Source organism: Pleurodeles waltl, chromosome 10, assembly GCF_031143425.1.
Source record: "Pleurodeles waltl isolate 20211129_DDA chromosome 10, aPleWal1.hap1.20221129, whole genome shotgun sequence".
In the NCBI taxonomy this organism is placed as follows: Eukaryota; Metazoa; Chordata; class Amphibia; order Caudata; family Salamandridae; genus Pleurodeles; species Pleurodeles waltl.
The window spans coordinates 486,442,640-486,469,521 of NC_090449.1; the positions used below are offsets into that span (position 1 = coordinate 486,442,640).

A 26,882-nucleotide genomic window follows, 5' to 3' on the forward strand; every position below is an offset into this window, starting at 1 on the left:
TTGCGCTTTGGGGCGTTTCCTGTCGCGGGCGCTAGGCCTACCCACGCAAGTGAGGTATCATTTTTATCGGGAGACTTGGGGGAACATAGATTAGCAAAACAAGTGCTATTGCCCCTTGTCTTTCTCTACATTTTTTCCTTCCAAATATAGGAGAGTGTGTAAAAAAGACATCTATTTGAGAAATTCCCTATAATTCACATGCTTGTATGGTCACCCCGGAATTCAGAGATGTGCAAATAACCACTGCTCCTCAGCACCTTATCTTGTGCCCTTTTTGGAAATGCAAAGGTTTTCTTGATAGCAATTTTTTACTCTTTATATTTCAGCAAATGAATTGCTGTATACCCGGTATAGAATGAAAACGCACTGCAGGGTGCAGCTCATTTATTGGCTCTGGGTTCCTCGGGTTCTTGATGAACCTACAAGCCCTATATATCCCCGCAACCAGAGGAGTCCAGCAGACGTAACGGTATATTGCTTTCCATAATCTGACATTGCAGGGAAAAGTTACAGAGTAAAACGTAGAGAAAAATTTATGTTTTTTTCACCTCAATTTCAAAATTTTTCTTTTTCAGCTGTTATTTTCTGTAGGAAACCCTTGTAGGATCTACACAAATGACCCCTTGCTGAATTCAGAATTTTGTCTACTTTTCAGAAATGGTTAGGTTTCTGGGATCCAGCATTGGTTTCATGCCCATTCCTGTCACTGACTGGAAGGAGGCTGAAAGCACAAAAAATTGCAAAAATGGGGTATGCCCCAGTAAAATGCCAAAATTGTGTTGAAAAATTGGGTTTTCTGATTCAAGTCTGCCTGTTCCTGAAAGCTAGGAAGCTGCTGAGTTTAGCACTACAAACCCTTTGTTGATGCCATTTTCAGGGGGAAATCCACAAGCCTTCTTCTGCAGCCACTTTTTCCATTTTTTAAAAAAAAAACGAAATTTTCACTGTATTTTGGCCAATTTCTTGGCCTCCTTCAAGGGAACCCACAAAGTCTGGGTACCTCTAGAATCCCTAGGATGTTGGAAAAAAAGGACGCAAATGTGGCTTGGTTAGCTTATGTGGACAAAAAGTTATGAGGGCCTAAACGCGAACTGCCCCAAATAGGCAAAAAAAGGCCTGGCACAGGAGGGGGAAAAGGCCTGGCAGCGAAGGGGTTAAAGGAAAACGAGCTGCACAATGAAAAAAGTACTGAAACCTTTTGTTTTGGGTTTTTTCAGAGTAGGCAGTGGTCCATAGGACCACTGCCTGCTCTGAAAAAATAATTTTGTGTTCATTCACAAAGGGGAAGTGGTCCCATGGGGACCCCTTCCCGTTTGCGAATGAGTTACCATCCACTTCAAGTGGATGGTAACTGCGAGTTGATTTGCGACCGATTTCGCGGTCGCAAATCAACTTACATCGCGGTGCGAGTCGCAAATAGGAAGGGAACACCCCTTCCTATTTGCGAGTCGGAAACACATTTTGCAAGTCGGTTCCGACTCGCAAAATGTGTTTCTGCATCGCGTGCGGCCATTAGCGCCTCGCAAACGTCGTTTTTCGCCGTTTGCGAGGCGCTAATGCCTTGCTACATCTGGCCCTAGATGTTTATGTAGATTGAGCAACGTTTTATATTTTAAATTGGACCATCCAAATGTTTACGCCAATCCATTTTCACATTTTTTTGGGGATCATATATACAAACCTATTCAGTGGTCTTCAAAGTTTTTTTTATTCTGTGCCCTGTGTAAATAAATACATAAAATAAAAATAAATCACATTTATTTGATTAAATTGCAATGTTTAATTATGCGTACACATATTTGAACATTGCAGTTAAGTTCTGTTACGGCTTTTAAAAATGCAGTCAAATATATAACTGCCAAATGTAATATTCCGGTCAACCAGGCGTTACTAAGGTGTAAAAGTATCCACAGTGTGATTATCTGAAAGGGGGATTGGGGGTGGGGGGGGGGGGAGATAGGGATTTGAAGAATATTTGGAGTCCCTTTCCCTGTGACACCTACTCCAAGCCAGGATATAAATGACAAAAGATGTTAGTGATGGCCCTATACATAGTGGCTCATTGACCATCATTTTTGCACTGAAAACCAAGCACTGTTATCAGCATGATGCTTCTCTTGTCCAGTTCCTGGTGCCCCCTTGGATACATTGAGCCGTTTCCAGGAGGTCTGCCCCTCGGAAAAACTCTGAACTAGTTGGTGGACACCAGTCTCTTCTTGCAATTCATTTTTCTTTTCATGCCCCCCTTATTTTATGTACAATGCTACACTCCTAACATGCATTCTGCATTTGATGGTACCACATTTCCATATAGGATTTACAGATACATTTTATTGAAGGGGCACGGCCTCTAGTAAAGGATAGCATATTGCACCCTGTCACTGCACCCATGTCCTCTTTTATGGGTATATATCGCTGCAATAACCTAAAAAAAAATTAACTAATGCAATTGTGTTATAGAGGTGCAACTGAGAATTGTACTTAAATTAACGTGTGGAATGGGCATGCTAAATATGCTCCTTGTTCATATTTTATCAGGAAGTGGCATATGTAGTTTAAAAGTGAACAATTTTAAATAAATATATGTATATTTTTTAAAACCAGAGTAGCAGACCATGAACCCACATTGGAGGGATAACGTTGCTCACATCACACACTCGCACAGAAATTTGTTGCGAACATTGTTAGAGTAGCACACGGGTATTCCAGCGCTGAACACAGAAAGCATTCAAAGGATGGCTACCCGTTGGAATTGTGCATGTTTGTGGCCAAATACTTTGCGGTGTGTCATTTTCAGGGGCTACTCAGTTTACGGGCTATCTGCCTTTGTAATAAATCTTTCTAGGCATAAGGTCTGATTTATTGACATAATTGTCTAATTACATACATTCTTTTTAACTATCTATGTCCTGTCCAACTCGATTTTGCCACCTCCCTAGGAACCATAGTCATTGCTAGTGATGTTCTTTTTCCTTTCCGACTCCCATGTTTTGACATTAGCTCCATCACTGCCTTATGCTATCAACCCCATCACCTTTCTTCCCACAAATATCGCCAAACTAATATGTTTTTTTTCTAATATCTAGCCGCTTGTTCCAGGCTGTGGTTGCTCTCAGCAAATTCCTATCCTCATCATTATTATAAATTTGTAGAATTTTATAGTAACGTTACTGGCCAAACATGCTTTAAAATAGAGACCAATACAATAGTTATAATCTGCTTTTGTGTTACTCAGCCAGTTTTGTCCGAGTCGGTCAGTGTCCTCAATATGTTTGGATTCATCTGGCATATATTCTTCTTGCAATGGAACTGAGATTGTTTTTAATTTTTTTTTTTTTTTTTTTAACGATAACCAGTTCATGCGTTCTAGCAGAATTATGTGGTAAACTATTATTTTGGGCATGTAGAGTACGTCTTCACCAGAAGAAATGCAAGACTTTGAATCTTGCTTTTTAGGAATCTGGTCTTCTCTGCAAAGAGTACTGATGCATGTTGGTACCCCTCATAAGCTCCATCACTTGGTTGCCACCCGTCAAGGCTTTAACATCATCTCAGTGTCCGACGTTTGAGAAACATTGACAGATTTTTAATGGAGTAAGGACGTTACTATTTTAGTAATCTGTTTACTTTATTTTATTGTGTTTCTTAGACACACTTTTCTAAAATGCAGCCCGTGGCGTGTCCTACTTGCTGAATCAATGAAAATTATTTCATGTCACTTGTATTTTAATGTTAGATAATTGGATATCCGACTGAAACATAATGTCAGATTTCAAACAAATAATGAGCTGTGTTGTTTGTCTAGTAGCGACGTCCTTGACCACTTAAATGTAATATATATATTTTTTTTACAGTATATTGCGTTTCATATGCGATTCGTATCCATTGAAATTCGAAATTACAGAACCCCGTTTAATACTGAAACACATGCAAAGTTTCCATGGAGGTGAAAATGTACCATGGCAAATTGTGTGTGTGGTTGTAACTTAACAGGAAATTAGTCCAATTCTTGCTGCATATTGCACATTCCTTCTGGGGGATTACTGGCCTTACATTTAAAGAGCATCAATGCGTTACTCCAGAAAATAATTCTCACAGAATTGTAATTTGTTCGTTTAGTTGAAAACATCATCATGAGGCATAGGGTGAGTATGTGGGCTATCCAAGGCCCATAGAATTCCCATCTTCATCAAAGTATCTACTCTTCACGTGCTTTGGATCTTCAGTTACAGCTGTAGATGGAAAGATGTTACATTCCTGTTTTGTTGCAATACTTCTGTTTAGCTGTGATGTGCCACAGAAGACCAGATTGTCATCCCTCACTATATTATTCAGTGCATCAATTTACAGATACAGCATTTCATTTCTATGACATGGTGTTGAAGTGCTTTCAGTGAACGAGTCGCACATTGTTCTGTTTTGGATTGAGTGAGCCTTTACTGGGAAGAATATGGATTGAAAATACCTTTCCAAAGGGCCGTTTCTTGGCTCTCGCCTAGATGGCCGCCAACTAAAAATGCTCAGAGGCCCCTAAATCTATAAACTCCTCCGTCCGTCCTAAATCCAATTACATCTGCACTAGAAGTGCATACCCTGATGCACGCAGGTGTTTGTTTGCCGAGCCCAAGGTTGTCATTTGAGTCTGCACCTGCCCTGGGAGCCGTGATCTCGGGGCCGATCAAGCCACGCCATGGGCCGCGATATCCAGAGCTGGGTGGCGAAGGAGCCGAGGACACTGGGGTGGGGGGGCTGGGTGGGTAGGGGTGGACATGGAGCCCCTGCAGCCTGGGAGCCCTACGGCTGACTGCCTGCTTCGTCATTGCCAATCCAGCTGCCCTTCAGTAGTGGGGGAGAGAATGCAGCCCAGCATCTGACCCTGGGTGAGCCGGCCGTGCTTGTGGTGGACCACGGCAGATGTCACCTATTGAGGGCCGATTTTAAAAAGATGTCTGAGAAAGTCACAGCAGCTGAATCACACATCCACTTGTTACAGTCCACCTCCAAGAAGCTGGAGAAGCAAGTTCAGAATTTCACATAACAACACAAGAGTATGGTGGCCAAACTAGAAGATCAGGAAGGCAGGAAGCAATAACATTAATGTGATTGGGTTCCCAGAGGGGGCGGAGGGTCCCAGCGTGGACTTCTTTTTCTGATTGTCAGTACTATTTCACCCCCCCCCCCCCCCCCCCCCAAAACCCTTTTGAAAATCTTCTCCATAAAACAGGCACATGGGGCACCAATACCACCACTGAAGCCGGGGGCCCACCCAGGACGGTCATAGCCAGGATTTTCAATCACCGGGATCGAGACACTATCTTTCAAGTAGCTAGCTCACACGGAGACCTATCCTAAGAAAATGCTACCAAACATTTTTTTCCAGATTTTACATTGCAGGTGCAATGCCAGCGACTTTGATGAAGTCAAGAACGTACTATGTGCAAAAAACCTAACTACACGATACTCGTTCCAGCAAGGCTGAGGGTGGCGGCGGAGGGCAAATCATGATATTTCACCACACCAGCAGAGGCATGGGATTGGGTCGAGGGCTGGCGCGACCCTGGACAGTGCTTCCCCCAAGAGGCGAGTAGAGGACACTCTGTGAGCCACCAAGAGGGCGACCTAACGGTGTAAACCCAGTAACAGTTTTCAGAAGAGACTGCTGCTGAGACCTGATTACAGACTATAAATGGCCATTCTAGAGGCAATTCCCCCCAAAGGATGGTTGGAATTGGCTACTGTGGGATGGATATTTGGTTGGGGGACACAGCGGCTGGGGGAGGGAGGTGGGCAGTGCTCAGGCTTCCCTGGTATACGAGTGCACATTGGGATGTGTGCTCCAGTGGCCTCCAGGGGTGGGGAGCGGTAGCACTCAACAATGCTTCATATACTGTAGATGTAAGGAAATTAGGGTTATACACACAGAACAAAACACCTTGGTTGTCTGGGTGGACCCCATCAACCAGTAACAGAATTTATGTTACTAATTGGCTTACAGGCACTCTGCAAGTTGGAAGGGTAAGCGGTTTGAAGCCTAGCATGCGGGGTTGCAGGGTGGGGGGAGTTTTTAGGGACTATAGGTTCACTATGCTTTGATGGCTTTGTATATTTTATTACGTTTCTGCTCAATGACTTTGTATCTCAAAGGGAAGGGACTTAGAATGCTTAGAAGGGGGGGACGACACTCTTGTATTTCCACATACTAGACTGGAAAGCTACAGTACACAAAACCCATACTAAATCGGCTTTAAAGGTCATGACGTGGAATGTTAATGGCGTGGGCAACAAAATTAAACACACTATTGTCTTACAGTATATCTGTAGACATGTGCCAGACTGTTCTCCTCCAGGAGACCCACTTGAAAGGAAACCACTGTAAGTCACTGGTTCAAATGGGATACTTCCTACTGGCACATGCAGGTTTCACCTCTAATTCCAGCATCACAGGCATACTAATTAAATCATCAGTACCCTACACACCACACAGAACATGACATGATCAGCTTGGTAGGTTTGTGGCGCACTCAAGCACCTGGGAAGGCTGTGCACTTAATATTTGCTCGGTCTGTGCACCACCACGATTGCATACAGACACTTTTCCAGCTCCTAGCGCGTTACTGCTTTAACTGCTCCCAGGCACCCTGATTCTTTTCCCAGGTGGGGAGAGTGGATTTAAATACCACCATAGACCCGGAGAGAGACAGGATGTCCAACACCCTGGAGGGGGAGAATCAGTCCAACCCACTTGGGGCTTTTTCAGAGGCGATGGGGCTAGTGGATTTGTGGTTGGAACACAACCTGTCTGCGGGGCAGTATACATGCTTCTTGGTGATGCATAGTAGCTTTTCCTGTTAACACTATTTTTATCCACCACATACATGCTGGTCACTTCCTGATGGCAACACACCTGGCACGCAGTATCTGTGACCACTCGTCTGTGGAGGTATCACTTTTGGGTCCAATCAGGGACTCAACCCTTCCCTGTAGGTTAGATCCCTGGCACCTCAAAAACAGAAACCTACAAGATAGACTACGAGAAAGAACAGACCAATACTTTCAGGAAAATGAAGGGACAGTCACCTCATTTTGTATCTTATGGGAAGCCTTTAAGGTGGTGCTGTGTGGCTATAGTCAGGCCCTGATAGGAGGAATTAAAAGGCAACAACTTCCCTAATGCAAGCCGCTTGAAAAAGAGATCACTGCACTAGAGTTGAAAGTAGTGGTTTTGGAAGGGGGAGGGGGGGCCCGATCATGGTCGGCATCACAAGTTTCAGCTCCAACAGCAGGAACTGAGAGATCTAGCAGAGGACAAATCATGAGCGCATGCAATAGCTACACAACAGTGTCTATATGACGCTGGCAATAAAGCCAGTAAGCTCACAGTGTGGCTGTAGCGGAGGGACAGGGGTAAGAATTAGGTAATAGAACTCCAGAACTTTGAGGGGGCTACCCACTGGGGATGCAATGCCAGAGGCCTCCTCAAGGTACTAGGAACAAACGTACTCCTCTACAATTAATCAATCAAGTGACTACTGTGTAGACCTCTTTAAGGATATCACTCTCGGGGTCCTCTTTAGTGAAAATAGGGGCTCCCTGGAACAAGCCTTAACGGCTGAAGAGTTGGGAAGGACCATCCGAGAGTTGCAATCTGTGAAGACAGCTGCACGTAATGGCCTACCTGTCAAACTCTATAAATGTGTGGCTAGAAAAACTGCGAAACACGTGTGACATGTTTCAGGCGGCAAGAAATGGGGATGCCCTTCCAACAAAGGGAAGCCTCCTACGGCCTGTAGCTGCTACCGGCCTATATCTGTCCTGAATGTAGAGGCCAAGGTCTTAGCAAAGGCTCTGACTAATAGACTGAAGAGCGTAATAACCAGGGTGGTCTACACAGATCAGTACGGGTTTCTGCCGCATAGGTGTACTAGGCTAAAATTGAAACGCCGTCATGGGGTCTTGCACATGACTGGAAATCCTGGCAGCGTGGATGCCGTTCTGCTCTCCGTAGATGTGAGGATGGCATTTAATAGCATTGAATGGTCCTACTTGTTTGCAGTCCTTGCCAGACTAGGCTTCGGCCCCCAATTTTGTAGTTAGATTAAACTTATGTACCAGGATCCTGTGGCAAGGGTGAGAGTAAATGGTGTGTTGTCTCGCTCTTTTGCCATTCAGAGAGGCACGCAGCAGGTTTGCCCTGTGTCCCTAATGATTTTTTGCTTTAGCACTAGAACCATTGGCTGCCTGTACTCTACAGGACCCTCTCATATTTGGCATTGTGGGGGGAGGGAACTGGGAGGAGCTGATTTTTTTATTTTTTATATGCTGATGACATCTTACTGTACGCATGTGGGCTAGAGACGTGGTAAACTGGATACTCCATATTTTCCAGCTTTTTGTAAGACATTGTGGATACTAGATTAACTGGGTCAAATCCCTTATCTTCTCCCTTGCCGGGGCAGACTGGTATTGCTCTCAAGGTATGATGCCCAGGTGGTGTCGAATGGTTTCCAATATTTGGGCATTCATGTAACGTGAAGAAGCCTCAAAGAGGTCCTAGCGAAGAACTTACTTTCTCCGCTGTAGCGCCCCCAAAATGATGCATGGCATTCTGGTGGGCACATACTATACAAAATGCAACCCAAATTCTTTTGTCAACAGTGATTTAGGTAAACTTTTGTGGGACAGAGGTAGTTTGCATATCCTCCTTAAGCTCCAAAGAGGGATGCTTGAGGGTGGACTAGTGGTCCCTGACATACGCATCTATTACTGGGTGTCTCAACTGACTACGATTTCCGACTGGGTGTTTGCAGATATGGAGGACACCGCCTATCTAATCAACAGAAAAGCTGTGGGAAGCCGATGCTTCACATCAATTCTCTATAATAGGAAACAGCAGGGTCAACCACCAATGCATACTCAATCAGTGGTGCTAGCATGGAGAGAGGCCAGCAAATTTTTGGGATTGGACGGTAAGCTTACAGATATGACCCCACTCTCGGATAGCGACTAACTGAGGAAAGTCGGGAACCTACATGATTTTCGCAATTGGGAACTGATTGGTATTGAGCAGTTTGGGGATATTTGGAGACGAGGAACATTATGGACATTTGAGGACCTGGAGAGGGACTATAAAATGGGGGAATCGAAAGAGGTTTAATCATTTACAGTAAAGACGTGCTTCGGCGCTATGTCCCAGAGGGAGCGCAAGTACCGGAGTTGTCCCGTTGGAGAATTGGCTACTTTTAGATCCAATGCCAGACAAAGCCATCTCCCTGACATACAGAAAATTAATGAACAATTCCCCTGACCCACTACGGTCGTTGTGAGAGGCCTGGGAGGGAAATGTAGGACTTATAGAAGATGATGATTAGTTGGAGGCGGTCCAGAGTCCTAAAAAGATTGTAATACGGGCTTGTTTTTGATTAATACAGCTCAGAGAACTTTGCAGATCATACTATTCTGGATCGCTTTTACAACTTCTGGGAAGATGTAACATAGTGAGGTAGTTCTTTCATGTCCTTTGGGACTGCCCCAAAATCTAGCAGTACTGAAGGGACTGGTTCAGATTATTGCCCGGGTTACAGGTCTTACCATACCACTAGAAGCCAGATGGCTTAAACTGCATATAACAAGGGAGGAAGTGTGGCCCAGATATCAGAAAATATGGTTGATGTTAGCAGCCGGGTACTTAACAGGAACATGGCAAAGGCATGGGGAGTGAGCAGACCCCTAAGGGTCCTATATTGGGAGAATGAATTGGATTGGGGTCAGCAAGCGAAACAAGTGATGTGTCAAAGTTGGGTCTGTCCCAAAAAAACAAGAGAAAGTGTGGAATCAGTGGAACACTTACAGGAACGTATAATTGATAATTGCTGGGAAGCAATAGGGCTTTACTGACTAGGGGTGGGCTTGGTATAGATTGTAGTAGTTGTGGGTTAGAAATGCAATTGTGCAACTTATATTGTTGTTTGATATTGATCGCAATTGTGATGACATTGTGCTTTGCCTTCGAGATGCTTTAACTTAGTCTTCCAAGAGTATATCAGTCTCTGTACACGGAGCTACTGTTAAATAAAATGATCTTTAAAAAAATAAATATCTTTTCAGACTCCTAGGTAGGGAAAGTAGGGAACGCCCGTTATAATTTACAGCCTTGGCTATGGAAACAATTCTGTACCTTTTTTTCAACATCCTTGGGATTCTAAAGGTACCCAGCATTTGTGGATTTGTGGAGAAATTAGGCAAAATACAGCTATAATTTTGAGCTTTTTTGGGAAAAATAGGTAAAAAGTGCTTTGGATTAAAGTGTCCTTTTTTCCCCTCACAAAGTTGCATTAGCGAACGGTTTGCTGTGCTGAAGTCGCCATCTCTCAGCTTTCAGGAACTGCGGAGCTGAATTAAAACCCTATTTTTTTTATTTACCACGGTTTTGACATTTTTCACAGAGGTAGCCCATTTTTCCTATTTTATTTATTTATTTATTCATTTTTAACTTTTAGCCTACTTTCAGTTTGTGGAGGAAACCAGTGTAAAATCATGGGTGACCCAGAAAAGCTATGGATTTCCGAAAAGTAGACAAATTCTGAATTCAGCAAGGGGGCATATTTGTAGATCCTTTAATGTTTTCTCAAAGAAACTAACTGTTGAAATAATGAAATATTGATAGAGTAGGAAACAATGACCATATATGACACCGTTTTCCTGTGTAACCTTTTGGCACTATGTGCTGATCTATACAAAGCAATATACCATTACCACTGCTAGACCCTTCTGGTTGGAGAGGTCAATAGGGTTTGTAGGTTCTCCAAGAACCCAAGGTACCCAGAACCATCAACTGAGCTGCACCATATAATGGTTTTTCATTGTGTACCGAGAATAGACCAATTCATATCGTCAAATATGTAGAGTAGAAATTAAAAAATGGGTATCAAGGAAACCTTTGTAGTCTGAAATGGGCAGTGGATATGGAGTTCAGGAACATTGGTTATCTGTGCATCTCTGAATTTGTGGGTACCCTTACTAGCAAATGATTTAAAGGCTATTTTTCAAAATGTTTTTTTTCTTACACACTGGCTTACGTTTGGAAGGAACAAATTCAGCAAAATCCAATTAGTAATCACAAATTATCTATTATTCTGTTCTCTCACATGTCTGCTGAATAAAAAATGGTGCATCACTTATGTGGGTTGGCCTAGTGCCCATGACAGGAAACTGGACAGAACACAAATTGTGCATCACATTTTTCCACTCAAAACTGACTTTTTTTCCTTTTTGTTTCTGTTTTTGCAAAGTGGGTAGCTGTGGATTTTGGCCTTAGCTCAACTGGCACCAAAGGAAACCTAGCAAACTTGCACATTGTTGGAAGCTAGGCACCTGGGGAAATCCAGGGTGGGGTGACTTGTGTGGCTCTCACCAGTTGTTTTTTTAATTTTTTTATCTACAATCCCTTGCATATCTGAAACTTTGACTAAAAAACATATTTTCCTCACATTTCTGTGATAGAAAGTTCTGGAGTCTTTGGGGAGCCACAAACTACCTTTCAACCAGCTTTCCCCCTAAAAAATGTCACCTTGCTTGAGTGTGTAGGCCTGTTACGTGCAACAGGGAATGGCCCAAAAACACAACATGGCTACATCAGATTTTTCCATTGAAAACTGACCTTTTTTTTTTTTTTTGCAAAGTGGGAGCAAAAGCCCTTGCCCAAGGGAGGGCCGCTCCCTCCTCCCTGGTGTCTAGTGCTGGATTCCTGCTTGAGTGGAGGTCGCCTTTCTGTGGCGATCCCAAGCAGGGATCCACAAGGGAAACGTACCTTTGGAAAGAGGATATTCTCCCCTTTCCACTGATACCTCTCCTGTCTGCATCAGTGCTCGGGGAGCTAAAAGAGCACTGGTACAGTGAAAGTGAAATGTGCCAATCAGCTCATTTCACCTTCATTTTCTTTGAAATGACATCAGTGTGCAATGCGAGTCGATCGTCATTTCAGTGACAAAAATTAAATGGCCTTTTCCTCAGCTCCCGAGGCTATTTTCAGTTAGGGGAAATCCCTCTGGTGCTGCACCAAAGGGATTTCTTGCCTTGTGTGCTAGGTGGGACAGCTCAGAGCCGTCCTCCGCATATGAGCCCTGGTGCAGAGGACTGCTTTTCCTCACACACCTGTGATGAAAAGCTCAGGAATCTGCAGGGAGCCACCAACTTCCTTCCACCCAGCATTCTCCCAAGTCTCCTGATAAAAATGGTACCTCGCTTGTGTGGGTAGGCCTAGTGCCCACGATACGAAACCGCCCTAAACGCAACATGGCTACAACCGATTTTTCCACTCCAAACGGACCATTTTCTTTTGCAAAGTAGGTGGCTGTGTATTTTGGCACAGGCCAGAGGTATTTTGGGCTGGCACATAAGGAAACCTAGCCAACCTGCACATTCTTGAAAAGTAGACACCTAGGAATCCAGAGTGGGATGACTTGCGTGGCTTGCATTAGGTAATTTTACCCAGAAGCCCTTGCAAATGTCAAACTTAAATTAAAAACACACATTTTCATCACATTTCTATGATGGAAATTTCTGGAATTTGCGGGGAGCCACATATTTCTTACCACTTGGAGTTTCCACTTGTCCCCTGATGAGAACGGTGTCCCACTTGTGAGCGTATGCCACGAGACCACTTAACAGAAAGGCACCAAAACACTACATTAAGATATAAGCAATCTAGGTAGATGCAGTATTTGGGCCTGTGCTGTGGTGCCACCCATGCAAACTTATGAACCACAGTCATTTTTTGACAATTATACAATCAGGGTATTTCGGGGATGGCGTGCCTTGTGTGGATCCCATTAGGTTTTCTTACCCACAGTGCCCTGCCGACCTCTATCCCTGAAATCGCATATTTTCCTTATATTTTTGTGATGAAACTTCTGGCATCTGCAGGAATCCACCAAAATCCTACCATCCAGTGCTATTCCGCTTGTGTTGATGAAAAGGCTGTGGCACTTGTGTGGCTGAAACTAGTGCCTGCAACAGGAACAAATCAATCCAAGGTCAGTGGGGTAGGGGGTGTGGCCAGTGCCAAAGTGCAAAACATGCACCACTTTCTTTTGCCACAAAATCAAAACCCCTGGTAACAGGGGGACTTTCTACCCCTCCCTCCCTCCCCCTTCCCCCCCCCAGTCAGAAAAAACCCTGCATAAATGTAGTCCCTGGTGTCTAGTGGGCTTTCTGCCCTTGGGGTGGGAGGAGGCAAACTGGGGTAATTGCCCTGAGGGGGGCAGACAGACCATCTGGTTTCTTGTTGGGTGGGGGCATGGCCATCCCCCTGGTGGGCAGCCCCACCCCTATATTTATTTTAAAACTTGACCCTGTGTTTTTTTTTTTTTTTTTTACCTCCCACCTTCCCTCCCCAGAGAGCAGATTTTGGTAATTACCCAGATGCGGGTACCGGACCGCCAGGGCTGAAATGACAGAAGCACCGCCAACACGCTGGCGGTGCTTCTCATGGTCATTACGACGCGGTAGCACCGCCGGGGCCGGCGGTTTCCTGCCACAATGGCCCCGGCGGTAGTAATCCTCCAGGGCAGCGCTGCCCAGGGGATTACGAGTCCCCCTACTGCCAGCCTTTTCCTGGCGGTTTAAACTGCCAGGAAAAGGCTGGCAGTACGGCGAGTTGCGGGGCCCCTGCACTGTCCATGCCAGTGGCATGGGCAGTGCCGGGCCCCCTGACAGGGCCCCATGTGGCTTTTCACTGTCTGCTATGCAGACAGTGAAAAGTGCGACGGGTGCAACTGCACCCGTTGCACGGCCGCAACACCGCAGTCTCCTATGTTGCAGCCGAGATCCCCGCTGGGCCGGCGGGTGGAAACCAGGTTTCTGCCCGCCGGCCCAGCGGGGATTTCCTAATGACCGCGGCGGGGTGCGGCCGCATGGCGGTCAGATCTTGGTGGGCGGCTACAGGTGCCCGCCAAGGTCCTAATGAGGGCCTGTGTGTCTTATTGGAGTGAAGTCATGTCAATCATCCATGATGGGCAGCCCGTATTTTTTTCTTCTTTTTTTTTATCCCTGGTGTCTAATGGGCTTTCTACACCCACAGGGAGGCATATGGGGGTAATCGCCCCATATCCCCCACCTGGGAAGGTCAGAAAGACAGTCACAATATATATATATTTTTGGATGGGGGCATGGCCAGGCCCATAATGGCCAGCCCTCACCCCTATAATTATTTTAAAAAAGTCAACCCTGGTGTAATGGGCTTTTTTCACCATGCAGGGTGGGGCAGAGTTTGGGTATTTTAATTGCCCTCATCTGCTCCCCAGGGGCATACAAACTGAGCTGGGGAAGGGGGGCACCAGCCCTTGCCTAGGGGCCATGAAGTCTAGTGAGTGAATCCCTGCTTGAGGATTGGTCTCCTATGGCATACCCCAAGCAGGGATCAACTGGGCAGAGATAGCGTTGGAAAGGGGAGACACTTTCCTTTTCCTTGATACCTCTCTCACCTCAAACAGTGCTCTGGGGGGTGAGATATGCCCCGATCACTGATGCAGTGGAAGTAAAACAAGCCATTTGGCTTGTTTTACTTTCACTTTGGTGTAATGACATCAGCGTGCCCTGCATTTGTCATTACATTAGCAAAAGAAAAATCACTCTGGCTGCTCTGGAAGCTGTTCCTTAAGAGCCTGAGGTTAAAAATAATAAAGTAATCCCTCTGGTGCTCTGCACCAGAGGGGCCTTTATGTGCCTCCACTGTGTCGGCCAGTGACCAACAGATACACTGGAGAGGTAGTGCAGATGTCGGCCATTGGGCAACACTCACACTACAGGGACATCTTAAGGATTTCAGGGGTCCCGGGCCAAAAGTAATTTGGGGGCCCCTGTTCAGAACAACTTTGAATTTGTGATCCTATTTCAGCTCTTTCATGCACTCTTTGGCCAGGTCATTGACACTTCACAGATGCATTGGCCCAAATTCTAAATATGGTTACATCTAGGTCCCAATGACAGTGAAGTGTTTTTTCAATATTATAGTACAACAGCAGCCCACTAATATTATTGGTAACCCCTGCCCATTTTTCACATGTGAGGTACTGTTTTGATCTAAAAGAAACTATTGATGGATGCTGGATGATGTTGAAAAATATAAACTTTAATGTTTTTTGTAGACTCTCAGACATCACTCAAATTAAAAATACATGAAAGGAAAACGTTATTTAAAAAATATGTTTAAGAATTATTCAAGGCCATCAGACCAAGGCTCCCTGCAGAACAGAGCTGGCTTTATTAGCAGGCCTCCTTAAAGACTGGGTCCCAAGCCTTGGCCCACTTTGCCCATGCCTTAAAACATCTCTGCTACACTAATAGAGTTAATTACCTTATACATGCATTGGTAGCAAATGTTAGATGTCATACCATTTTCGGGGAAGAGTAAGAGTGATTTGGTCAAAAACATTTAATGAATTCTTCTATCTGTGTTTGCTGATTGACTTTGCCTTGAGACGGTGGGTCAGCGGGGCCTATTATGTGCCCTTTAAATAAACATGTCAGGCTCTGCACACCAACTCCACATCACACCCCATTGAGGATGCACAGGAGCTGTGATGATCAAGATCCAAAGGCAAAGTGAACTGATTACCAAGGTTTAAATCTATGTGATAGAGCAGGAGTGCCACTGCTGGCGCAGGTACAATGCAAGCACCAGCCTTCCATCCATGTGTTACTGTCAAATGAGCAATCTTCTCAAAATTTGGATGGACAAGAGTCAAGCCACTCCTGCTCCAGTCTTTGGGTCAGGATTGGACTTTGCTCCTCCATTAGTCAGAAAACTGTTAGGGGCCAAACAGCAATAAGCTCAAATCACGGGCAGATACCTCCCCCACTGCAGGATGTTTTAACACAAAAATGATAAAAAAGAAGAATGGCACATCATTGCACATGTATATATTTAGCCTCATTTCTGTAGAACATCCCCACTTACTTGTAGTGGGATAGCAGTCAATCAGTCACGTTGACACACTACAGAAATTCCAGCTACCTTCACCATTGGAACCACTAGCACGCGATTCCACAGTGCTAGAAATTGAAGCCTACTTCTCCCTCATAGTTAGATCAAAGCCCTTGATTCTCGAAACAACTTTTGCTGCCTCACAAAGGGCAATTGTAGGATTTTTTCCTACTCTTGTTTTTGTGTTATAGAGGTAAATGTGGATGTAGAAACACGATGCAGACTAAGATTCCGGATTGTAGGATGCACAGCTACTTTCGTAAGAAACATTACACACTGCCACATGTTCTGTGCCATGTTATTTATTGCAGCCACCATTGTCCGTGAGAAGTTATGTGCCCTTAGTTGCTTCTTTTAGACTACAGTATCATAACATGGACTTTTACCTTCAGAGACTGCACCAGTTGACATGGTAAGTCTGTATTTTGTATTAATTTGAAGGCTAAGAATGACATTCTCAAAGTGCACCTTTAAAAATGATTTATGTTTTTTCGGTGTGTCCTCATACCAGGTGGATTATAATTTTTTTCCTATGCCCGACAGGCATCTCAACAGTGAGCAGAACTACTACTGCATCTACTTATTAAGCGGCCTCCACGTCTGGTACGTACTGCATTAGAACATAATCTACAGGTTCTTGTTCACAGGTCTGCTAATTACAATAAAAAAAGAAAGACATCTTATGGGCTACATTAAATTCAGACTATGTATAGTATTATCTTCAAAGTAGCTATTAAGTTAGGAAATAGCCTGATAGCAGTATTGGTAGATTAAAAGCAGTGGGCATTTCAGAATAGTGTTTAGTTCTGAAGGGCGAAGTGAAGTAAAAAGTACTATTGTACAGGTTTCTTCCTTAAATAAGGCATTTGCCCTTTTCTGAACTATTGACAACAAAAAAAAACAACTTTTGTCAAGGTCTGCTATTTTTGACAACATAGCCACTGTTTTCGGGTGGTTAATAACTTACTGGTAGTGTTTCAGCTGAGCTCTTTTTGTGCTAGAAGGATACCATACACCTGTATGACTTTCTATTGTCAGTGTTTGATGTACTTTACCTGCACCTCCCTTGGCTCACAACCACTGATAGTGACTGTAGTGCACCTACCTAAGCACTACCCACTGTGCTATCCAGATGCATACTACTGTGAATGCTTGTGGTTTCATGGAAACTAGAGAATGTAGCCAGTATTTTGCAACCATTAGCAGCATCACCCTAAATGGCTATTGTAAGGAAATGCCTCCTTGGCATGGTTACCCCCTGACTTTTTGCCTTTGCTGATGCTAAGTTTTGATTTGAAAGTGTGCTGAGGTCTGCTAACCAGGCCCCAGCACCAGTGTTCTTTCCCTAACCTGTACTTTTGGTTCCACAATTGGCACACCCTGGCATCCAGGTAAGTCCCTTGTAACTGGTACCCCGGGTACCAAGCTTGTGTGTGCTAGTGGGGATAAAAAGACTAAGTCGACATGGCACTCCCCTCAGGGTGCCATGCCAACCTCACACTGCCTACAGGTATAGATGAGTCACCCCTCTAGCAGGCCTTACAGCAGGGTGCACTATACCATAGGTGAGGGCATAAGTGCATGAGCACTATGCCCCTACAGTGTCTAAGCAAAACCTTAGACATTGTAAGTGCAGGGTAGCCATAAGAGTATATGGTCTGGGAGTCTGTCATGCACGAACTCCACAGCACCATAATGGCTACACTGAAAACTGTGAAGTTTGGTATCAAACTTCTCAGCACAATAAATGCACACTGATGCCAGTGTACATTTTATTGTAACATACACCCCAGAGGGCACCTTAGAGATGCCCCCTGAAACCTTAACCGATTACCTGTGTAGGCTGACTGGTTTTAGCAGCCTGCCACACACCAGACATGTTGCTGGCAACATGGGGAGAGTGCCTTTGTCACTCTGTGGCTAGTAACAACGCCTGTACTGGGTGGAGGTGCTTCTCTCCTCCCCCTGCAGGAACTGTAACACCTGGCGGTGAGCCTCAAATGCTCACCCCCTTTGTTACAGCACCCCAGGGCATTCCAGCTAGTGGAGTTGCCCGCCCCCTCCGGCCACAGCCCCACTTTTGGGGGCAAGGACGGAGGAGATAATGAGAAAAACAAGGTGGAGTCACTGGCCAGTCAGGACAGCCCCTAAGGCATCCTGAGCTGAGGTGACTCTGACTTTTAGAAATCCTCCATCTTGCAGATGGAGGATTCCCCCAATAGGGAATGGAATGTGCCCCCCTCCCCTCAGGGAGGAGGCACAAAGAGGGTGTAGCCACCCTCAGGGCTAGTAGCCATTGGCTACTAACCCCCCAGACCTAAACACACCCCTAAATTCTGTATTTAGGGGCTCCCCAGAACCTAGGAACTCAGATTCCTGCAACCTAAGAAGAAGAGGACTGCTGAGCTGAAAAACCCTGCAGAGAAGACGGAGACACCAACTGCTTTGGCCCCAGCTCTACCGGCCTGTCTCCCCACTTCTAAAGACACTGCTCCAGTGACACTTTCCACAGGGACCAGCGACCTCTGAAGCCTCAGGACTGCCCTGCATCTAGAAGGACCAAGAACTCCCGAGGACAGCGGCTCTGTTCACCAAAGACTGCAACTTTGCAACTAAGAAGCAACTTTAAAACAACTCGCGTGTCCCGCCGGAAGCGTGAGACTTGGCACTCTGCACCCGACGCCCCCGGCTCGACTTGTGGAGAACAACCACTTCAGGGAGGACTCCCCGGCGACTGCGACACCGTGAGTAGCCAGAGTTGACCCCCCTGAACCCCCACAGCGACGCCTGCAGAGGGAATCCCGAGGCTCCCCCTGACCACGACTGCCTGCTTCAAAGACACGACACCTGGTAAAGGCACTGCATCCGCAGCCCCCAGGACCTGAAGGATCCGACCTCCAGTGCAGGAGCGACCCCCAGGTGGCCCTCTCCCTTGCCCAGGTGGTGGCTACCCCGAGGAGCACCCCCCTTGCCTGCCTGCATCGCTGAAGAGACCCCTTGGTCTCCCATTGATTTCTATTGAGAACCCAACACTTGTTTGCACACTGCACCCGGCTGCCCCCGTGCCGCTGAGGGTGTACTTTCTGTGTGGACTTGTGTCCCCCCCCCCCCCCCCCCCCCCCCCCTGGTGCCCTACAAAACCCCCCTGGTCTGCCCTCCGAAGACGCGGGTACTTACCTGCTGGCAGACTGGAACCGGGGCACCCCCTTCTCCATTGAAGCCTATGTGTTTTGGGCACCACTTTGACCTCTGCACCTGACCGGCCATGAGCTGCTGGTGTGGTAACTTTGTGGTTGCTCTGAACCCCCAACTGTGGGCTACCATGGACCTAAACTTGAACCCCGTAGGTGGTTTACTTACCTCCCCCAGGAACTGTTGAAAATTGCACTGTATAGTTTTAAAATAGCTATATGTCATTTATGTGAAAACTGTATATGCTATTTTGCTAATTCAAAGTTCCTAAAGTACCTACCTGAAATACCTTTCATTTGAAGTATTACTTGTAAATCTTGAACCTGTGGTTCTTAAAATAAACTAAGAAAATATATTTTTCTATACAAAAACCTGTTGGCCTGGAATTGTCTCTTAGTGTGTGTTCCTCATTTATTGCTTGGGTGTGTACAACAAATGCTTAACACTACTCCTTTGATAAGCCTACTGCTTGACCACACTACCACAAAATAGAGCATTAGAATTATCTCTTTTTGCCCCTATCTTACCTCTAAGGGGAACCCTTGGACTCTGTGCATAATATTCCTTACTTTGAAATAGTGCATGCAGAGCCAACTTCCTACAGCTATAATGATTGCTTTTTGGGTAATTTGTAAGATTAAAAATAGTAAATTGTAAAGCCCTTTTCTTTATAGAAGAACTCTCAGGACCCCACAAATGATTCTCAAAGTACTGGGGCATAGACCCACCGCACCCGTCACTGTAGGAAATGCATACTTTGTGTAGACGCACTGGAAAAGGGGTTGGTTCTTTTCACCCCTTGATTCAGGCACCTGCCCTGACACACAATAAAACAAAAACCCAAGCACCAATCACATCAAACAACTGGTTACATTTAGGCATCCAGATTATATAAACTAATGAGAAAGTCCTCCATATTTAACATTCATGTGTATCCAAAATCATTCCATTATATGTTCCTATATTTATAGAAAGTCCTCAGCAGAGTTTCAATTTTTAAAGAAAAGTCCTTTATTCATGATCCACAAACTCCTCCAATAAGTAACCAACGTGTTTCGTCCCATTCAAGGACTTCTTCAGGGCTACAAAAAATTATATATTTAAAAGAACCATTGTAAAACCCAACAATTTAAATAACACCTTTTGCAAACATCAATAAATGTTCCATTCTGTTATCAAACCTAAGGTGAGACCAGTGACGACAAAACGAAAAACCATATTGTCATATAATTTGAATACACTTCTGATTTACATTACATCATTCAGTTATACAATTATACCAACAGCTGTCAATGTCAGATACCATAGAGCATGATGTCTGCTTTTGACTCACAAAATAAACCCTTCTGAGACCCCAAATGTTTAGTTTTACCAATAAGTCATATGCACAAATTCATAATAATAATCCACATAGTTATTTGGATAATATATATCCCATGGTCTTAATACACATGAATATTTATCATCAACATTATTTAAAAGGTTTGGGCAACCATACCTAACTCTCATACATCATTATTGCACACTGAAATAGACATAAATTGTTATCCACAACATTTGGGAAATTATACCTCCCAAATGTATGTCCTCAGTAGTCTCATATCTCGGTTTACTTCCAGTGCAAATACCTCCAAGGTGTCTCCAAATATTTATGAGATCAAACATCAAAGGAGGATTATCCATTTAAAGTGTGCATCCTACAACGTAAACAAAATCACGTATTAGAATGATTTTATACAACCACCCATATATGATATAATAGAATACCATTATTCAAATGTTGATTAAATCTCATAACCCCATATTTCTTATTGCAAATGTAATTTATACCAAAATCCAAAGATCAACTATCAAGGAATCCAATCTGTAAAAACATCTCACTGACCCATCACAGGTACTACAAAACAATGAAGTCAAATTTGCAAAAAGGGATCATACCACGGCATAGGCATGCTCCTCAACCATGTCACATTTGAAATCAGATCACAAACACGTCTAAGGCATTTGCGGACAATGTATCTCATCCCATGTGGCGCATTTCCAAAACAGCAAAATCAAATGTGCCATAATATTGCGCTCACATGCCTATTCGTCATGAGATTGCAAAATATAATAACAAAACCCATCCCAAATGTTGTATTTTAACGTATACCTATGTTATGGGTACTACAAAACAGTTAAATCAAATAAACACACTAACCACACCCCCACGCAAACACACCTGTAAACCGTACTACATGTTGAATAAATCGTTGAGCACATCTTAGACTCTTCCTGGAAATGGATTCAATTGCGCATGAAGCATCTTTTTACATATCTGTTAGAAATGCCGTTCTGACCTAATAGTTTTCTTACATTCCTCAAACTTGACGGACTGAATATACAAAAAGTCTCGTTGGTCCAATGATCTTAACCACATAAGTCGCAAAAACGCTCATACCTCCCACCATGTACATAATCTGCGGTCTATTCAAGTCGTTTCCATCAAAGCCACCGTTCCCAAACAAAAGATATAGAAAAGTCATCACAAAACCACCTCCTTTTTGTAGCAACTCCAAATCTGCAACCTGACACCTGATCTCTTACGTATCTGTATGTTAAAACCTCACAAGTAACCAGTTTCTTTTGAGCCCTACATTTGTCTAGTCAAAATTACGGAACCAAGATATAATAACCACCAAGGCTATGCAACGTACAATCAAACCTCCAGATAGCTCTTGCATGTTTGACTTATTAGATCTATCGAGCCAGTCTAATAATAATTATGCAACATTAATACATTTATGTTCAAAACTGGCCAGGCAGCTTTGTAAGTTTGAAACACGAGTGACCTGTTGATCACATGACCGCCTCATGTTTTACCATAACGTTTCCTTTTTGTAACATTTTCTCATTTACTAACCAGTCACTTGATTGCTCGTGCTTCAATATATTAGAACAGTACGAAGTCACCAATTCTATAAACCACCATATTTGTCTCATCGAAATTAACAATCGTTATTGGTTGGGCAGGGGCAAAAGTTACACAGACGTAGTGAACCATTCAAATGTTCCAAACAAATACAAATTATAAACCGTACCATATTAATCCTGCTAAATGTAATATTATAATAGGTTTCAAACAAAAATAACATGGTGATCACATAGCGGTGTCTAGTTTCACCATGACATCTCACATATATTCCATTTTATTTGGGGAACATACCTTTATTCATTAATATTTCGTCATTAACACACCAGCAGTTTATTTAGTTACTCAAGCTGTCTATTTCCTCAAAGCACCATAATAACCAAGTCAACATTGGAAAAAAGCACTGTAAAGTAAAATTCAAACACACTATAAAGTCGATTTTTGTTTTTTAACTTTCTTTTAAGTTTCTAAAATAAGCAATTCATATGCCATGTATAGGTGCCCCATTTTGTCATTACGGCGCCTATTTATTCACCCATAAATCAGCATTTACATCTTCACAAGACCACATTGTCCATTACCATATCAGTCCATCCGACACATTCATAAAGGCTTTGCAGATCGAGAATAACTCTCAATTCTCATTCCACCATCTTCTCTTGTATGCCACTTATAAATGATGTATGAGCAAATCGGCAACATCCCTCATAAAAGTAATCAAACTCATCATTCATATTTAATTCCATCAGTATACTCCTCAATTGACATATCCGCATCAGTAAAGAATCTGATTTGACCAGCATGGTTGATCCTGAACCTGACTGGGTAGAGCAATGAATATTAAACTCCCTCCTGTCTGAGTAGTCTCTTGGCCTCTAGGAAGGTATTGCGTTTCCACTGGACCACCAGGGTATAGTCTGTAAAAATCATGATTCGTTTGTCTTCCAGTTTAAGAGGACCTTGCAAGCGGGCCACTCGAACAATGACAATCCGATTTCAATAGTGGAGGAGTTTGGCTAGCATTGGGCATGGGGAGGCCTCCCTGGGACACGTTTCGCCCGCTCCAGGGAGAAGAATGTAGTAAGTTCACATGAGAGAATAAAGGAGTGAATCCAGGTGTTGATCTGCAAGGGGGTATTTTACCTGTGCCCACTCCGAGAGGCCAAGAATCTGCAAATTGTTTCTCCAGGAGCGACCCTTCGCATAATCTGCCCATTCCTACAGCATATGGACCCTCTCCTGAAGTCCGCTGATGACTTTCTGATCGTCTTCGGTGCGGGGTTGGATCACTGCTTAGGTCTTTTCTCCTGTGGTCACTCTCTCGACTAGCTTCTTTCTGGTTTTCATCCCTGAGAAAGCTCAGTGCATTGATTAGAGATCCCAATGCGGTTTTCATTGATCAACGGGAAATTTCGATCACTGCTAGTACTTGTTCCAGTTTGTCCTGTGGAGGAAGTATGGGAGCCACTGATGGGTCCGGGTGGGTAGTTTTTGGAACTATGGATGGGGATCCTGAACATAGTGGCTTCGTAGCCTATGTGGCAGTCTTCGGGCAGACCAGGTTAGATGGGAAATAAGGAGTGGGCTCCCAACACGTCTACAAGTCCAGTGGCCCCATCTGGGAAGAAGTGTAGTCATAGTGGAGAGGTGCAATTAAGAGCGATTATCACTCCGGGTGCTTTGGCCTTTAATTGATATTGTCTGTGTACTTATGAGGCAGCAACTGGAGCACGTGATGAGTGGTGGACACTGCGGTTCCTCGCTTTGTGCTGTGCGATAAAAGAAGACACTGCTGGAAGAACTCTGGTATGATGCATGCTGGAGGCAGTAGGCGCGAGTGTCCTACTCTTGAATTAGGTGTTCAAACCCAGGCCCAGCAGTGTCGTTCTGGTTTATCAATGATTCTGTAGAGTTAAATCAGCTTTCCCCAGCGGGGGGATGGTTGCATGGCTAAGAGCCACACAACAGTAGATTCTGGTAGCACGTGTCACTGTCAGCCACCCTCCCTGTCGAATATCCAAGCTGACGATGCCCTCCGTCCCAACAGTGTAGGGATGGGTAGGGTATTAGTGAGAGTCAGTAAGGAATTGAAAGGCCTTGGTCCTTGTGGCTTTGGAAAGAAGGACACTGCCTGGAGGTGTTGCCTCTGTAGTCGCTCGTGTAGGGGGGCTCAGCACTGTCCTTTCCAAGAAGGTCAGTGGCAATGTCCAAGTTTAAGTCCAGTGTGCAATTCAGTTGCAGTCGGTACTGGCTGTCATGGGAGACCATGCAGATAAAGGTGCAGGTTAGCAAGGGGTGGGCAGCTGGCGTCAAGAAAGGCAACAACAGTTTTTGACATTCCGTATGGCCTAGTTGGACTCACCGTTCATTGTTCCATGCAGCCCCCATGTGGTGCAGGTCTCATCAAGTCCAAGGGCCGCACCACAGCCACACACACGTACGTCATGGCCCGCGTCAGAGGACACCAGGCTCAATCTGGACAAGGCAGCGCCGGTGCGTGTAGTCCGCGGGTTAACAGTGATGATCGGGGAAGTCCAGTAGCTTGAGGTCCAGTAGCTTCAGATCTGTGCTGCGGGCGGGCCCGGGGTGTGCAGCTGTCTCTCTCACCACGGTCAGGTCTCATCTTGGGTGAATTCCGCCGCCGCAGACGTTATCACAGGAGGGTCCTCAAGTGGTGAGAGTCGACCCCCATAGGATTAATGATTAAGAAAGGATTAATGATTAAGAAAGGCCAAATGGTGCGCAGCACTCGCAGAACATGTCAGCTATCTTTGCGACCCTGGTCACGCCCCCTGGAAATAGATGGAGTTGATGAGGAGGCGGTGGGATGTTTGAAGTGAATTGCTTGATGAGGAGGGGTGGTAAATTAAGATTAAAGGAAGTAGGCTTAGGCCAAGAGAGGATAGAAAAGATTAAGATAATGTGTGGTTTATTGAAGAAAGTTATGGCTGTGTTAGAAAAGGCGTGTCATGGATGTAAAGTGACGAACAAGGTTACGACATTGATGGGTAAGGGTTTATTTGGGAGGAATGTTGGCAGGGCATAACTGATGAGGCTGTGATGGATGGGAGAAGACAGGCAGAGTTTGTTTGGGTTGCAGAAGTAAAGTGGAGTTTGATGGAAAAGGTTTTTTTTTCTTGAGGTGTCAAAGAATGCGAGGTCCACGCATATTATGGAAAGTGAACAGTCTTTGTCACTCACTATGAACAGACAAGTTGCTTCAGGGTGCATGTTTCTTTCTACTCTTTTGAGTCTGGTCAGTCCCCGACATGTCTATTCTAAATCTCTTTCTAAAAGAACCCGCCTAAACAGTTGTCAGTAGTGATCTGTTTCCTTAAGCTCCTCCTGGAATAGAGTTCAAAGGGCATCCCTCTAGAAGTCGCTTATCTTCTTTATGACCTAGCTCTTTTGTACTTCAGAGGAAACTTGCATCACGATTGTAAGGGGAGATACATCGTTCACTGATGCAGTGTTTTTACTGACCGTCATGGATATCGTTTTATTTGTTTGTGTATGGAAAAACGATTCCAGTAATGTATTTATGTAGTGAGCATCGCACTTAAAATGTTGATTTTAGCAGTGAAAAAAGTACACTTTGCCTCGACATCCTTTGCAGGTTAGCACCGCTTTCAGACCTGTGTATGATAATGCGTTTGTATTAGCAGAAAGCAAACTCTTTATTTTTTACTAATAGAATGCGAATCAATCATACAGTGCTATAGACTTCTTGATCTGATTGATAAGGGGTGTGTGTAAGCTGTAAAAGTCCGTGGTTCGCTTTCTGGAGGTTCTGCCATGATCTGTGTGACTTGTACTCTGATTATCTAAACGTGAGATTGGCACAATTTTCACCTCTGTAGTATGGAGAGTGGCAGTACTAGGACCTCAAGGAGTGTTTAGAAAAGCACAGTATAATTACCTCAAGGTTAGTGGTAGTAAAGTTGAGTTGGATGTTGAAAGCAGTGGATAGTATCCCGACCACTTGTTGGGCCTAAACTGGGGCGATGGCAGTAGAACAAAAGTATTTATTTTGGCTGCACATAATTCCACACTTTGTGTTCTGACGAATTGAACATATTTGAAGCACAGAGTTCACACATTTTGCTGCCCTTTTCCATCCCATATATACGATTACTAGGGTCAAGAACAGCAGAGGTCCTATCTCATAACTCTCAGGAAAGTCATAAGTGGTGCATTGTTTTGCATTGAACTTCCTAACACAACTTGATGTAAAACGTCTCACTTATGTATTGCACAGTTGAATGACCTCTTATCCCAAGACGTAGCTGCAGCAGTTCAATAGTTTGGGCAGTTAAAGGTTTTCTATGAGTTTGGGGCATGAAAACTATCTTACGTAAGAGAAAAGTTGATTGCAAGTGCCATTTGGTTTTGCATAGACCGTGCATGCGCAGTCTCTGCGACGCATGCTGGTTATATAAAGTGAGCTTACAGCCTGCCCATAGCTTGCCATTTGTTATCTTTAGCGTCACTCTCATTTGCTTCTCCCAGTTTGTCAGAGCAGGTGAGCATCATATCCTCTTCTTGAGTTCCCCTGAAGCATGGACCAAGTACTTGTGTCCTTCTGCTGCTTCAGTTTTTGGAGCTACTTTTTTCTTTGTGTTAGAGCACTTCATATGAGTGCTTGCGTTTTCAGTCTGTCTCCCATATCGTGTCCATGTAGCTTCTCTTCCTTCCCACCCATTTTCATTCCATGTTGCTTCTTTTCCCTTCCACCCCCTACCCTGTGCTCTGCAACACTGTACTCTACTCCATTGCATTCTACTCTGTATTACTCTA

The 26,882-nt window shown here is 44.4% G+C and overlaps 1 protein-coding gene across 6 annotated transcripts in view; it reads left to right on the forward strand.

Annotated features, from left to right (window-relative positions):
* Positions 1–26,882, forward strand: part of LOC138261641 (zinc finger protein 585A-like) — a 311,686-nt gene that overhangs the window by 73,188 nt on the left and 211,616 nt on the right. For 4 of the 6 annotated variants that reach the window (XM_069210789.1, XM_069210786.1, XM_069210791.1 and 1 more), the window contains one exon: positions 16,526–16,585. The exons of the other annotated variants lie outside the window; for them this stretch is intronic. The gene's annotated coding sequence lies outside the window, so the exon portion shown is untranslated. The remainder of the gene's footprint in view (positions 1–16,525; positions 16,586–26,882) is intronic. 6 annotated transcript variants of the gene reach the window in all.